This window comes from Nerophis ophidion, linkage group LG04 (assembly GCF_033978795.1).
Source record: "Nerophis ophidion isolate RoL-2023_Sa linkage group LG04, RoL_Noph_v1.0, whole genome shotgun sequence".
Lineage (NCBI taxonomy): Eukaryota > Metazoa > Chordata > Actinopteri > Syngnathiformes > Syngnathidae > Nerophis > Nerophis ophidion.
The window spans coordinates 57969986-57987343 of NC_084614.1; the positions used below are offsets into that span (position 1 = coordinate 57969986).

The 17358-nt window shown below is 38.5% G+C and overlaps 1 protein-coding gene across 4 annotated transcripts in view; it reads left to right on the forward strand.

Moving 5' to 3' along the window:
* The window catches only part of cadm2a (cell adhesion molecule 2a), a 602573-nt gene that overhangs the window by 12400 nt on the left and 572815 nt on the right, over window positions 1-17358 (forward strand). The window lies entirely within an intron of this gene.

Sequence of the window (17358 nt, forward strand, 5' to 3'; positions counted from 1 at the left end):
ATGGACCTTTCAGCATTAATGGTGCTTTCACAGATGTGTAAGTTACCCATGCCTTGGGCACTAATACACCCCCATACCATCACAGATGCTGGCTTTTGAACTTTGTGCCTAAAACAATCCGAATGGTTATTTTCCTCTTTGTTCTGAAGGACACCACGTCTTCTGTTTCCAAATATAATTTGAAATGTGGACTCGTCAGACCACAGAACATCTTTCCACTTTGCATCAGTCCATCTTAGGTGTGCTCGGGCCCAGTCAAGCCGGCGGCGTTTCAGGATATTGTTGATAAATGGGTTTGGCTTTGCATAGTAGAGTTTTAACTTGCACTTACAGATGTAGCGACCAACTGTAGTTACTGACAGTGGTTTTATGAAGTGTTCCTGAGCCCATGTAGTGATATCATTTACACACCGGTGTCGGTTTTTGATGCAGTACCGCTTGAGGGATCAAAAGTCCGTAATATCATCGCTTGCATGCAGTGCTTTCTCCAGATTCTCTGAACTTTTTGTTGATTTTACGGACCGTAGATGGTAAAATCCCTAAATTCCTTGCAATAGCTCGTTGAGAAATGTTTTTCTAAAACTGTTTGACAATTTGCTTACAAATGGTGACCCTCACGCCATCCTTGTTTGTGAATTATTTAGCTTTTCATGGAATCTGCTTTTATACCCAATCATGGCACCCAACTGTTCCCAATTAGCCTGCACACCTCTGGGATGTTCCATATAAGTGTTTGATGAGCATTCCTCAACTTTATCAGTATTTATTGCCACCTTTCCCAACTTCTTTGTCACGTGTTGCTGGCATCAAATTCTAAAGTTAATGATTATTTGCAAAAAAAATGTTTATCAGTTTGAACATCAAATATGTTGTCTTTGTAGCATATTCAACTGAATATGAGTTGAAAATGATTTGCAAATCTTTGTATTCCGTTAATGTTTACATCTAACACAATTTCCCAACTCATATGGAAACGGGGTTTGTATTTTTACCTATGCATTTAAATAGACAATGTTTCCAGTCATTAATTAAAACACCATTTGGTATCCCCCAACTTTACAATATACTTGTGGCATTTAGAGTGTGGCTAGGGGGGCGTGGTCAGTATGACATTATCATATAAATTGTATTGTGGGGCGATATAACACGGTTGGTAGAGTGGCCGTGACAGCAACCTCAGGGTTGCAGGTTCGATGCCCGCTTCCGCCATCCTAGTCACTGCCGTTGTGTACTTGGACAAGACACTTTACCCACGCTCCCAGTGCCACCCACACTGGTTTAAAAATGTAACTTAGATTTTGGGTTTCACGATGTATAGCACTTCGAGAAAAGCGCTATATAAATATAATTCACTTCACTTCACTTCACATAACCGTCGATGATAAATAGTATGTAAAACAATAAAAAATGTACATCCATCTGTCCATCCATTTTTTACCACTTGTCTCTCTCGGCGTCAAGGTGGCGGGGGTAGGGGGCTATAGCCTATCCCAACTGCACTTGGTCGGAAGGCGTCGTACACTCTGGACAAGTCGCCAGATAGACAGACAACATTCACACTCTCATTCACACACTATTTGGTATTGCCATTGAGCCAGGTCTTTGGAGGTATACATTTACAAACAATTGTATGTTTTTAGTAATTGGTTTTAATATGAATACAGTTGAGATAGGCTACAGCACCCCCTGCAACCCCGGAAGGGACAAGCGATACAAAATGGATGGATAATTGTTTTTATATTGTACAAATAATTTTGCTATAAATAATTTTATATAATTATTACTATTGTATAATGTAACACAGGCAGTATATCAGTGGCGGTTGCTGGTGTTTCAAGTAGGGAAAGTTAATTTGCAGCTGTTGTCTAAACATGAGTACAGTCTCCAATAACAGAATAAAATATGTAAAGATGTGAAATTTTACAAATAAAAAGTCACTTAAAACATTGTAAAATCCTCCATATCAACAGGAACAATGGAATGAAATTTGAGAAATACTCAAGCAGAGTTTTATTTTTTCAGATCGCTGCTTTGCTCATTTTGCTGCCAGTCAAAAAGGGATTCAGCCTAAGACAGATCATCCAATCATCATGCGGAAGCCCGGCGTCTTGGCCAGCCGAGGCCGAATCCACTTCATTCACTTTTACAGACGCTCTACTTCTGCGGGTGGAAAAGAGCTGAGCATTTATCCAATGACTGTCTAGTTTGGCTGCAGTGGAACAACCCAGTCCAAGCTACAAAAGGAATGAGAAGCTGTAGCGAAAGTAGCTGATTCTGAACAAAATTTTAACGCATTCTAACGCATATGTAGTCAAAGTAATGGATACAAAATTATATATTTGACAACTTTGTTTATTGTTTAGGGGAAGCTGAACTTCTTTGGCAGTCTTAGAGCAATTGCCAATACAGTCTCCCATTCCCAGCAGGTGTCGTAAGTGAACAGCCTCTGGCATGTTAGAACAAGGCGGGTAAGGGAAATAGGCGAAGTCAGAACTTTTCAGGATGGAGTTCAAAGCGTTTTTCGGTGGCCGAGCTTTCGGTGCATCACTATAGTGAGGAAATATTAGGCTATATATCAATTCGTACAATGTTTTACTTCAGTTTGTTTCAACGTAAACGACCATTATTTTCAAGGTGTGGCAAAATTTACTTTGCCGTGGCACTGCGCCATGATCAATTACATGTAGGGAAAACCCAGCACCATGTCTATTACAGCAGTCTTTCTTTACAATTTTTTGCCCACGAACGCCCCCTAAAGGGTCGGCTATAAATATCTGTTTCTCAGCTGTGGTCCGTCTGTATTGGCTGCATCAATACTCAGTTGTAATGCACTTTCTTACCACTTGTGGTGAAAGAAACACATCTGGAGCTAAAGTCATAGAAAAGTCTCATACAGTGGTGAAACAGTATTTTAATTTTCGTTTAAAGTTGTGAACAGTTTAGTTAAGGAACATATTTATTCTTTAATTTTGTTGATTTTAGCATAACATAATTGTATATAAATACATTTTTCTTCAGTTATTTATTAGTCCCTTCCATTGCGGTATATTGTTAGTATTAATGTTTGATTAAATATCATTTGACAAGACGACTAATTCAGTGCTATTATCTGAGTGGGCCTGGGGCCCCTATGTAGTGGAAAAGTTGTTCAAAAGGGTTAAGAGTACCTCATTGTCACTGACGATAGACTACTATTTTAGAATAATACACATTAAACCTAACCGATCTTGTGTATATGCTTGCATGCTGATTCAGAAAAATCAACAATATTAACCTAGTCTGGCAGTGATAGAAAGTAGGGCTGTCTTCGACTAAAGTTTTTCACTTTCGAATCGTCAGATTTTTTCTATAATGGATGGTAAGTTGACTCTTTGCTAAACGTTTTTCTCATATTCTGGGAATCACAAATAAAAAAAACACATTTGTGACTTTTTTCACCTTGAAAAAGGCCAAAACACAAATAAACATGGCATAGATTGGATAGTTAGAAAGGTCTTCGGATATGCATGACCGGGCTCAGCTTAGGCTCTGGCGTAACGCTGAGAAGACGATAAAACTTGACTATCTAGAGGAAATAATCGTTGTAACAAGATTTTTTTTAGGTGAATCTGTGGAATGATCATTACTGTTGCCAGAGGGAGGCAGTGGAGGAGATTTCCTGCCCCATCAAACTGTTTGACACTATATTACGTCATCAGGTTCATTTTCAGGTGAGTCCCACCAGGGGTGCTAGTGGTCGTCTGGTCTGGCTTTGGTGGTCATCCGGTCTGGCGACGGCGCGACCAAACGGGCCTTGTGTCCCCCCTCTTGATACATCCTCCCAACACACAAACTGTACGTTTGTACCACTTTTTTCCGAAAGAATGAAGTCTGCTTGTATTGTACCTTTTGAATTTTTCTTACATTCTCAGGAATTTGGAAGAGTGATAATATAGCAATTGCAAGTTGTTGCTATTGCACTGTTTTTAACAAACCAGAGAGTGCATATTCATCTGTACAAATAAAACATTTAATTGCATATTGTATTTGAGATAATAAATGGCATCAAGCCTAGCTGCAAGACTTACGTAATAGTCGTTTGGATCTATTTCCCCATCACAAAGGATACCACCTCCACCCATATCATATGTCATTAGCATTGTGAGATAGAATTCTGATGCCTTCCAAAGCATGAAAAGCATGCAGGTGGGGAAAAAAACTATTGTTATAGACTCCCTGCTGCCTGTCACAGTGCTGCAAAATGTATGCCTGCCTGTGTGGGCTTCACAGCATCTATCTGTCCATCTGTTTTCTATATCGATAGTCATCCTGTGCCTGTTCAGTTTTTGCTAGCCTATGCCAGTTGACTTTGGGTAGGAAATCATCCCACACCATCTGCATGAAAATCTACTATATGAAACACTACTCCAAAAAACAGCCTGTCAAGCTCAATTCAGTTTGGTTTGATTTATTAAAGCAGCAGCTAGAACAGAACAAAATGCATACCTTGGGCTATTTCTCTAAATGGTAAGGTCAGAACATTCTTTTTTTACATATAAAAATAGTTTTCCAACATGCTTCTTCTATTTTGATCACTGTGTTTGTTCACAGAAGTCTTATAATTTAGTGTTTTGGCAAGTAATCCCAGAAAAATACAAGGATGTTGGGTAATTGGTGGTATGATGGCAATGACACACTGTCATGGCTGCTTATGTTAATCACTACACAATAGAAGCATGCGAGTCATCAAACATCCAATTAGGTTGTCAGGCTCACATTTAAAACAGCATGATGTATTTTCCGTCAAATAATCTAAATCGTATTTATTGTATATTCCTAAAGCACCGTGCTGAGACCTTGGTTGTACTGTGAATATATTGTGAACTAATGCCTCCTTGACTGCATTTGCATGTTATTGACTAAAATAAACACATCTTTGTTTAGAATTTTTTGTGGCGTAATGCACTTCCAAATTGGCAGAGCAGCTCAGCTTCATATCCCTTCGTTAAATAGTATGAGAGAGATAATGAAGCAGCGAGTTTGCTGCCCAAAAAAGCTTCCCAGTAGGACTTGTTTATATTATTCTAAACAAGCCTGTTATTCTTATATGAAGCACCCTGCCAATTGGATTTGATAAATCTAAGTCTTAATGTACAATTTACACTTTTGTTTTCTCTCTTAGGAAATGGTATAAAAAGCTTAATTTATTACAGCATTTGGGTACCCTGTAGTTGATTTTTATTATGTAAATGTTATATTTGTATCAACATGTGATAGCAGGGACCCTGCCATTCAAAACTAGGCTGCTACATTACTACTGATTAATGTAACTATAGCTGGAAAAAAATAGTACAGTAGCAATAGGAGAGACTATTCATCCCTGAACACCATGGAGTTCATGTAGGCTTTATGATACACTTACATTATTATGTCAACTATCAGAGACAGAAACTCTTCATTTAACATAAAGTCCTTTTTTGCTGCTTCAACACACCTCAATCAACACTGTGCGTAACACACACACACACACACACACACACACACACACACACACACACACACACACACACACACACACACACACACACACACACACACACACACACACACACACACACACACACGACGCTGAAGCGCTGACAACATGTGGCCTGACTACGCACTGCTGATTGGCTTGTTACCGCTACGGTTGTAACCAATTGGCTGGTTGTGTGGGTGGGACAATGCAGGGTGCTGTGCAGGAGACAGAGGCAGAACGGAGCGGAGCAGCTTATTTAGACTTTAGCATAGGCTGCTACTTCATATGTACTCGTTCGGTACTGCTCCGCACCGAACCGTAACCCCCGTACCGAAACGGTTCAATACAAATACACGTACCGTTACACCCCTATTATCTAGTGATACTATACACTAGGTTTTGATAGTATTGACATCTATATTGATCACCCCTACTTTACATTTAAACTTTAGCTGTTAGCTTCTTGTGTCATCCTGCTCGATGTGTGTGTGTGTGTGTGTGTGTGTGTGTGTGTGTGTGTGTGTGTGTGCGTGCGTGCGTGCGTGTGTGTGCGTGCATTCGTGGAGCAAGCTTAGCTTTTCCTCCAGTCCTCCAGTGATGCAATTGGAAAAAAATGTAGTTTTTCCGTCATAGTAGTGGGGTTTAGTATCTGTGGATAGTTTGTTGCAGGCAGCCTGCTCTTAAATTAGAGCCTCCTGGAATTAGTGCGACTCCTGCATGTGTGTAACAAAGAATATGGAAATGTAATTGTGTCTACCTGAGCGTGCTTTTGAAGGAATCTTTCACATTAGTACAGTCTTTAGCCATGTAAAGACTAGGACACAGCTGTGGTAAACATTGGCTGGGCTCTGGAGCTCATCTGCCGATCGCAGATCAGTTTAAAAAGGCAATTTTCGGCCCCCGTTTCAATGCCATGATTGTAATTGGAACATGTCTAGTGACGTTTATTTGGTCATTTTCTAAATGTTCCAATTTTTTAAATAGTTTTGTCACAAACCAAGACTTATTAAGACATTTTAAAACATACGTATACATTAGCAATCTAGTCATTTCTAATGGCATTTTCCAATAGTTGATCAAAGAAATATAGTCTTTACCGCCAGCAACAATTGAGAAATATGGACATAAAGTTTGTAAATGTCTGTGTATGCATGCATGCGTGCATGTGACATCTCTGTAAGCGTAGATTTAAAAGGGATTAGCGTGTGGCTAATCACCCACTCCATTCTTTGACAAACCATGCGTCACTAATGTCGGATGTGAAGAGGCAGACTCAGTCAATCACCTTTTGAATGATAAAACTTCCCAAGCTGCGGTTATTGTCTTTTTCTTAGGGAAACAACATGATTAAGGGAAGCTCCCACGACAAATTGGCCTGCGTTTGTCCCCTCCAAACATGAATAAGCAAATAAGTCAAGTGTGTTGATGTAGCATGCAGCTGAACCTCGCGTGCTATCCAGGTTCATGTATCACGCTCCCTCTTAACAAGCCTTATCCTTGATAATGTTCTTTTCATGTTATGTGCCCTTTCATGTGACAGCTTCTTTTCATACAAATCCCTGCGGGCCACAGTGGAGAGACTTGCAAGAACGTGTCACAGTAATCATTTCTTGAACCGAGATAAAGATACGGTCACATCGTCGCTCTTCCTGCCTCCGTCCCTCTGCAGTCCCTGACCGCCACCAATATTGTTTGGGGACCCTGCGTCTGCTCCTGACAGAAATGAATTCAGCTAAAGCGAAGTCAGCCCATATTGCGGCGCAGAGGCAGTCACATCCTTATGTTGTGTGCAAGCCGCCACGCGCACATACAAATGCACGCTGAGATTGTAGACATTGCAGACAAATCCACTCTTGTTTGGAATTACATTTGCTCAGATGGTATGGACTGTAGAGGTTTACTTCTTTGTTTTTTCCGGTCATTGCTGAGCTGACAGGAAGAGTACAATCCCAGAGAACACATGGATGCTAGGTGAAATACCCAAGTAAAACTACAGATCTTTCTCCCACCCAAAATCGAAGGCCTATAAATAGGGACATACCACAAATTCTCTCCTCACCTCTCTTTAGTGCATCATTGTGTAAATCATTGAAGGGAGCATCATTTCACTGTCTAAACAGGAAATAGAGCCAAATCCGCACATAATCCAGCGGCTCCCACCGCCTTCCACTCTTATTCATCCTTACTAATCACAACTGTAATTCAACAGAGTAATCCCTGAAATGAGAAGCATCCATCTATACGCTGATGCTAATTTCCCCCTTGAGGCACTCACATTGCATTTTCAGACGCACAGTTGTTATATTTTGCTTTAAAAAATGCTTTAACATACGACTGTCGCTCGGTTAGCAATATGCTCCAAACCTCGTACAATTTGGAGATCAACTGGAATTTTGTAGACCGATACAAAACTTCATAAAAACAAAAAAAGCAAAAAGACTTCAGCTCAGTGATTATCTAAAAGAATAGGTATGCCAGTGTGTTTCCTCTGGCTTTTTTGGGTGTGTTTTGGGGAAAAAAGCAGCCACCAAGTTTAAAATGTTTTTTAATTCTCTGTTCAGGTTGTACCATGAAATCAGAATTTCCAAGAAAGTCAGAGTCCTCAGCATCTTTTCAAAGATCACTCCTCTGAGTGTGAGCAAAATTACAAGCTCCTGTAATATCTGTCATTAGCACTTCCAACTAGTTATTATCGTACTTGTCTCATTTGCACGTACTTCAAACCCCGTTTCCATATGAGTTGGGAAATTGTGTTAAATGTAAATATAAACGGAATACAATGATTTGCAAATCATTTTCAACCCATATTAAGTTGAATATGCTACAAAGACAATATATATGATGTTCAAACTGAAAAACATTGTTTTTTTTTTGGAAATAATCATTAACTTTAGAATTTGATGCCAGCAACACGTGACAAAGAAGTTAGGAAAGGTGGCAATAACTACTGATAAAGTTGAGGAACCAGCAACACGTGACAAAGAAGTTAGGAAAGGTGGCAATAACTACTGATAAAGTTATAAATGCTCATCAAACACTTATATGGAACATCCCACAGGTGTGCAGGCTAATTGGGAACAGTTGGCTGCCATGATTGGGTATAAAAGCAGCTTCCATGAAATGCTAAGTAATTCACAAAGAAGGATGGGATGAGGGTCACCACTTTGTAAACAAATTGTCGAACAGTTTTAGAACAACATTTCTCAACCCCAAGGCATGGGTAACTTACACATCTCCGAAGGCACCATTAATGCTGAAAGGTCCATACAGGTTTTAAAGCAACATATGTTGTCATCCAAGCAACGTTATCATGGACTACCCTGCTTATTTTAGCAAGACAAGTGTTACAACAGCGTGGCTTTGTAAAAAAAGAGTGCGGGTACTTTCCTGGCCCGCCTGCAGTCCAGACCTGTCTCCCATCGAAAATGTGTGGCGCATTATGAAGCGTAAAATACGACAGCGGAGACCCTGTACTGTTGAACGACTGAAGCTCTACATAAAAGAAGAATGGGAAAGACTTCCACTTTCAAAGCTTCAACAATTAGTTTCCTCAGTTCCCAAAAGTTTATTGAGTGTTGTTAAAAGAAAAGGTGATGTAACACAGTGGTGAACATGCACTTTCCCAACTACTTTGGCACGTGTTGCAGCCATGAAATTCAAAGTTAATTATTTGCAAAAAAAAAAAAAAGTTTATGAGTTGGAACATCAAATATCTTGTCTTTGTAGTGCATTCAATTGAATATGGGTTGAAAAGGACTTGCAAATCATTGTATTCCATTTATATTTACATCTAACACAATTTCCCAACTCAAATGGAAACGGGGTTTGTATACTGTACTGTATTATTTAGTAGACTTTGCATGCTGTTTCAGTTCTATACATTAGCTGTATAGAACTTCATTGTCTATAGACAATGATGTCTTCTCTTAGACAGGAAGTAATCTTTGCCATTAAGTTGAATGTGCAAACCTTTTCTATTGTTGAGCCCTAAAATGTGTTTAATATGTAAGTATTGTATTTATTACACACTAGCTGTTCGATTGTGACGTCCATCTAAGTTGCTGTTTTGATTACCAAATTTGAAAGTGTTGCAATCGCCATGTAAAATTGTTAATGCTAATTAGTAGAGTCCGTGTGGACATAACCTGAAAGTGTTGCACCATTTTTTGTCAGGTATCTCAAAGCCCGGTTTATTTCACTGAATTTTTGTTTTATTTAGTTTTATCGTACAGTGATTTCCGTATCTTCATATACTATGTTATATACAGTTAAGCCTTTATTTCCTTTTGGATATTCCAAATATTAATTTACTTTATTTTAGCTTTATTTTTTTTAACATGCATCATCCAAGAATGTGGATGTACTTGACTTTGAGTGTTCTTCTCTATGTAGGATTGTCTTTCAGACATTAACATCCATGGATCATGTCTAATTCAGTCTGATGCATCTTTTGGGACCAAATAATTTATTTTACATTATGTTATGGAACCTATAAAAGTCAATTAGTGTCATTGTTTGACTTTGGAGCTTCTACTCTATTCACACGTCATTACGTATGCTAGCTTTGGCTAAGTGGTACAGCTCCTTTAATATATTTCAAAATAGGGATTTAGCAGTGAATTACCTAACAAGTTCCGACACAATATTAAAATTGAGTTATGGGCATGATACTAATTAAAAAGTGGGATTTATTTCACTCGCACTATCACTATCTATACTTGTTTTAGCGCCTGGAAGTAGCTAAAGCTAATTGAAATATAATTCCCTGAAGACACATGTTCATGTTAATTGACTTTCTGTGCGCGCTCGTGTTTCCTTTGCTCTATGTGTGTAATGGAGTAGAGGGGCTGTGTTTCTTTGTACTCATATTGTTGCCTGAAGTAACGCGCGAGTCGCCAGTCTAATCAACAGCTGGAGCCCACCCCCACTCACTTCCTAATTCAACCTTCGAAAGGGACCTTGTTTTGCCTGTGCCACTGTTCTTTAGGTACATGCAATGTAATAAAATCATACAGCTGTAATTGACTAAAATCCGATAGAGCTGATCCTTGGTGAAGTTCCAGTGCTGCTTTAGACTTTGAGAATGTGACCAACAATAGGCTTTCTGACGAGTTCAGGAGGATACCTTGCAAAGTTCCTCAAAAACAACGGGAAAACTATTTATATTTAAGGACTGTAATTAAGGGATTACCTATAAAGTAGAGGTGTTGTATTTCACCAAAGTTCAATAGGTTTCCCACCATCAACCTCTCTCTATTGTTGTTCTATTTACATCTGTTGACATGGGAAGACATTTGTTAGGCTACTGTTTTTGTATTTCTTAACTGAGAGGGATATTATTTCTGAGAATGGTTTGAAATAGGGATAACAATTATTTAGTAATCATTTTTCAAAGTAAGGCACAGTAAACCTTCCTTCAGATAATATAATATGATAGGGGCCTCACCTTTTACCCTAAAACTGATTTTCTGTCATACATTTTTTTTCTGTTTTCTTGTCACCTCAGACTTGTATGGTTTATGAGTTCAGTTTGTTTCCAATATTCAAACAACTACAACTTGATACAGTACATCACAATTTCCAATTTCTCTCATTAATATGTTTGAAAAGGAGTACGAAGAAGCAGAGCTTTTTTGATTCTACCCCTTTTCCATTTAATAGCAATTGCTAACACCTTTGTTCACTTCCTGTTCTCAATCTGTAAACAATTTACTCAATGAATGAATCATACATTTTTCCTTACAAACATTACTGAAGTTATAGCAACTATGTTGTTCTTTATATTCCAAAATTGCTTTATCAAGAGTTTGTTTATTTGGATTTTTTGTTGATTACACATTTAATTTGGTCTGTGCGAATGTGTTCTACAAAGTTTAACTTAGGCGGTGCCTGATAACAAATTTTTGCTGGACAATATATTGTCCCACAAATTATTGTTGATAAACAATGTTATTGACAACATTATGTAATGTAATCATAATATACTGTATATAGTAATAATAGTGAAGTTATTTATTTTTATATAGCGCTTTTCTCTAGTGACTCAAAGCGCTTTACATAGTGAAACTCAATATCTAAGTTACATTTAAACCAGTGTGGGTGGCACTGGGAGCATGTGGGGAAAGTGTCTTGCCCAAGGACAAAACGGCAGTGACGAGGATGGCGGAAACAGGGATCGAACCTGGATTGCTCAAGTTGCTGGCACGGCCACTCTACCAACCGAGCTATGCCGCCCCTATTGCAAGAAAATCTTTCAAAGACAATAAACCTTATCTCATTAGTATTGTTTACTATTGTAAATGGAAAACCAATAACTTTTAGTTATTGTTCGATTAATTGATTTATGGACTATTGGCCCAGGCCTTGTTTAACTTCTGATTCCGAGAAATATGGACATTGATTTATTAAGTCTGTTCTCTTAAAACACAATTTTTACTAGGCAGTGGTGTGGACTCGAGTCACATGACTTGGACTCGAGTTAGACTCGAGTCATGAATTTGATGACTTTAGACTCGACTTGACAAGATGTAAAGAGACTTGCAACTCGACTTGGACTGTAACATCAATGACTTGTGACTTGACTTGGACTTGAGCGTTTTGACTTGACATGACTTGTTACTTTCCCCAAAACCCAACGATTAAAAAGTTATAGACATAGATTAATAGTCAGATAACTGGCCGGCTAGATAAAAGGATCAATGACAGAGACTTTGATTAGAGCGTATCGATGTGAAAGCACCTAAAGTTTGCCCTCCATGGAGGGCTTGCTCCTGCAATGTGGGAGGGAAAATGGAATCAGGTGAGACAATTTATAACCCTTAAAAAACTAATTATCGCAGACCCTTGGCTCTGGTGAGCAAGCAACAGCATAAACAATTCGCCATGAGGGATTTCTCTTGTTCACTGACATTGTACTCTGTGTCCAGACTTGCATAGCGCATGAAACGACACGACCCCCACCCCCCTAAAATGCACCATCTGTCTGTGTATATATGCCACATTGCAAATCCATTAAATGCTCCTCGACATTATTCCTCCCCATCCTAAGTGGCTCACACCCCTGTGCTTACTGCCATTATTCCACTCAACAGACAGTAACACTTTAGATGTTTTTGTGGATCCTGCAGCTTGTTTCCAGTGGAAATTTTTGCATAATTTTAGCGACCAATTTGCAGTTTTTTGTTATTTGAACACTGGGGGGAAAAATTTGTACAAAATGTAATGCATTGGAATTATTTTAAATGCTGACATTGTGTTGCCAACTATTTAAATTCAGGGGTAAAAACCTAAAGCAGGAATCTTTTATTCATTTATCATTACAAAAATTGATTGCATGCAGAGCTGGTTGGCCTTGGAGAAGGTTTGAATTCTCTTGATGCTTTTGTCCGTTTCTACATTGTATTGGCATTGATGCTGCTGAAGTAGCAGCATTACACTTTGGAGTTGCAACTGCCTTGTGCATGACATCACACATGACCTCAACACTAGTGCAAGGCCTCAGAAAGATCTAATGGTGTGAGTTTCGCTTTTTTTATCTTGTTAATAAAGTTAGGACATGACCCGTGATATATAAATATTTCCGTGTTTTATTATTGTAACGGTTTTATGACTGCAATGAATTTGACCCCAGAACGGATAAGGGCAGAACCAGTTTAGTGTAAACAAAATGAAGGTACTGCAGATGTTTCATTGTTTATTTGTATTCCTCAAGATTCTACCAATATAATACTTTAATCTTTTGTGATTGCTGCTTTTGGTGCCTTGTCTGAGCTTTCATAATCCTCCCCATTACCAAATTCTATCTTTTTTTTACGTATTAAGTAGCACGCTGGTTGAACACAGCGAGACACGCAAACTACTGCTCGAGTCTCACCAGGTTTCGGCTCGGTAGTTTTATAGCTAACTCATCTCCGGTTCTAATCAAAAACCTTCCCTCAACCCCTAAACCCCATGCTGAGGAAACAAATAAGCTATTATGGTTTTAAATGGTCGCCAATTAAGGCTAATTTCAATGCCTGTCTTAAAGATGCTTTGTTTTTCGCTTCCATTTTGCTTTGAAGAATTGTGATATGGAATCATATCCGAATCTTATGTTGGAGATACAACAGACGCGTTCTTATTAAAAAACAGAACGATATCTGTTTTGTCTCAGCTCTCATCATGAGGAACAGAAGCACATATTCTCCTTTATCTTCATCATTAATGTTGGTCTCACAGTGAACTCAGTTACTCAGACCATTACTCTCCTACACACTAAACATCAGTGAGGCCAGGCTAGAGGGACTTGTAATATACTACTATGTAACTAAAGTAGAATCCAGTACTACTGCAGAGTTGTTGCATTACTACTTCCTTAGTACTAGTGAAACGGAGGCCAGCCTATGCCGCTGTGCCAGTGTGTACATCGAGAAACCTCTCTCTTGTAACACTTTAAGAGCTTGTGGTAGACATCTAGTTGACAGCTCTAGCGCTCAGGACTCTCAATCAAGGTACACACGTTCGAGCCCCGGGCGGATTAGAAGCAGAGGTTGGACTAGGCGTGTTATATTAAGTTGTGTTGAACGGTAATCGCACATTGGCACCTCAGATTTAGGGTCTGTAGTCTTATTATTCTACCAATGTAATCATATTAATTCATGAATTAACTTGTTTTCATGCAGAGCCTCCAGGCAGTGGGAAAACGCTGATGTGTTCAATTGATTACATCAATTGTATTATATCAAATTGTGCAAATGCATTTTTGTTTAAATCTGTTAAAATGTTCAAATTAATTCTCCTTCATTTGTTAATTGTAACACTGGCAACACAAGCCCAGAACATGTAAAGAAAGATTTTACCAGCATGTAAGTAACATTTATTGTTCATTTTCTGCAAAGTGGATCAAGGAAATGTAGTCCAATAGTCAGCGGTTGTACAGACCCTCAGTCTAATTTACATGACATAAAGTCTCTAATTATAGCTGAGGTGTTTATTCACCTAAACTGCAAATAGGACAGAGTGTTAATTAAAAGCAGGCGATCATTGGAGACATGTTTTTATCTCAAAATGTTTAATTCATTATATAGAACAACTTCATTTCAAACTTAAAAAATGGAGTGCATGAGTAATTGGAACATGGTCATGTTATGCGCAACACAGCCATAACAAGAACCAAAGTTGGAGTAGATCTGAGGAGCAAACTGCTCAACCAGCTGTAATACTTCAGATAAGTGACTTATAAATAATATTTTGGCTACCAAGAGCAACATTATTAAGCACATGCAGAGGTAGACATAATTGATGAATGCTGACAAGTAGGTCCAGGCGATTTGGCCATTTTTTAATATCTCGATATTTTTAGGCCATATCAAGATACACGATATATATCTCAATATTTTGCCTTAGCCTTGAATTAACACTTGATGCATATAATCACACCAGTATGATGATTCTATATGTCTACATTAAAACATCCTTGTTCATACTGCAATGATATATGCTCATTTTAAACTTTAATGCACAAAGGGAAATCACAACTATGTCAATTGACCAAAACCGTATTTATTAAACAGTTATTAAGCAGTGGCACAAATATTCATTTAAATTCCAAACAGAAAGTGCAAAATTGTCAGAGACGTTTTAAAACAAGCTATTAGTGCACTTTTGTGCATGATATCACTAAGATGACGTATCAAAACAACCCTAAATTAAAGTGCACTTTTTGTACAGAATGCCACTACAATAGTTTCAAACAAATAAAGTGCACTTTTGTGCATGATGTCACACAAGATATTTCAAAAACTGTCCAAAAAATTAGCTGCATAATAGGAAATTAAATTGCTATGTGGTGGGTTACTGCGGACGTTATCTCCTTATGTTGTTGACAATTTTTTTCATATGGTGTTGATGTGGAAATGGTTGCCTCGGCATTTTGTTGGTGTGGCACCGAACTGAGATGTTGATATGCGGAGTAATCACTCTTCATTCTCTAGCAGGTGACTTCAAATGATGCTACATATTAGTAGTAATGCTACTTTTTGTAGCAACACTTTTGCCCCACACTTGACCAATTACGGTTGTCTGTTTGACATATTCCCACTTGAAGCCAAACCACCGCCAGACGATGGACCACCTGCTGTTTTTCTTGGGAATTAATTCTTCCTTCATTTGTTACCAGATTTGCACCTTCTTTCCCTCGTATTACTACTCGCACCACAGCTAACATTACCCATGCTGCTACCTCTCTGCTCCGCTAGGGCGTATATGTATATGACGGACAAGTTTTCTATGTAAGAAGGTCCGCTTGCCGTCAGTGAGAAGGAGAGACAACAAAGAGTGGGAAGAGCCTGTAGTGAAATGCCAGCAGCTAAAAGCAACTGCGTGAAAACGTATACTCGAATATCACTATATAATCATTTTTTATATCGCACAGAGACAAACCTGCGACATATTGAATATATCGATATATGGCCCAGCCCTACTGACACAATACTTCAAAAGAAGCTTCTCCCATCTTGTGGAGTATATTAAAAGCTACATTAGGAGGTTGCCCACAGCCACAGACGAACATGTCAATGTATTTTACCTTGATTCTGGCTGGGTTTTGCAAACCAAACATTTAATAGAAAAAAAAAAACGAATAGATGTATCAATTGGATAATTTACTGAGGTCTCATCATGTGGTAATGATCCATTTTTAGGAATGTATGCTATCTAATTAAGCAGTAACAACAATAATTTGATAAAATGTAAACACATTCTGGTGAAATTTCACACACAAGCTATTTCATTCATTCCCTTAACAAATTCATCACATTGACTCCTTCTGCCATTTAGCTAGATATACAGTATCCAGTTCAAATGGAGCAGCTAATGCTAATCTGTGCTAATCCCCTAAGAAGCACCCTCAGAGCAACATTATCGCGCCACTCTGTAGTTGGAATGTATCGTGGAGAAGAGGGTGATGGAGAACATTGTAAACGTCTTCAAGACAAATGTAATCATAGTGGCTTATTCGCATAAATCCTCACACCAGCGGTCATCTTTTAATGCTTACACACAGTGAAGTGATAGAGCTGAAAGAAGACAATGTTGCATTAACTTTGAAAATGGTTGCCCGAGCAGCAATCCTAAATCCTTGTTGTTAATGCACTGGTCATACAAATCTGGACCTTATTTAAAGTGTTGCCATTTTTTTGGGGTAGCCCGTTAGGGCCGTTACAAGTCCTATTTTTTTTTTTTTTAATGAGGTGACCTTCTCTCTACCCAAACCAGTTGCCAGCTTTAACCTCCACAGGCATTATCATAGTGCACTGGTACAGTCCTTGAGTGAAGTGTTTGTATTGCTTTTCATGATCATCCCTATGACAAACTGTAATCACAAAACTCACTTAGACCATCACACACGGCTTAGAAATATTTTTCTGCTGGATAATTTCCGCAACACTGTGAAAAAAGCTCACATGACAGCTGCTAATAGCATTGTGATGTATGACAAATTAGGAAATATGCTGTCAGGCGGGATTCACACTGCATATCCACTACAGAGAGAGTTAAGATGTTTCTGCACATGCTATCTTTGAATTTTTTGCTTTATTTTTTATAACAGCAATCACACAATCGAATCATTAATACATAAGAATGAAACTGTTCTCAAAATCTACGGTACGTTATGACGGTTTTTTGACAGTTTTCGGTTTGGTTCGGCGTACATACATTATTATTCTTTTTAATACCCTGGAATTCCATGTATGTACACAAACTCATTTGAGCGTGAGACATCAGCTACCCAAAGCGAGACCCTCGAATGAGGCAGACAAATGAATTTCGACTTTCAAAACACAGAATATGTGATCCATGACCAAGCCGACAAATCCTAGGGA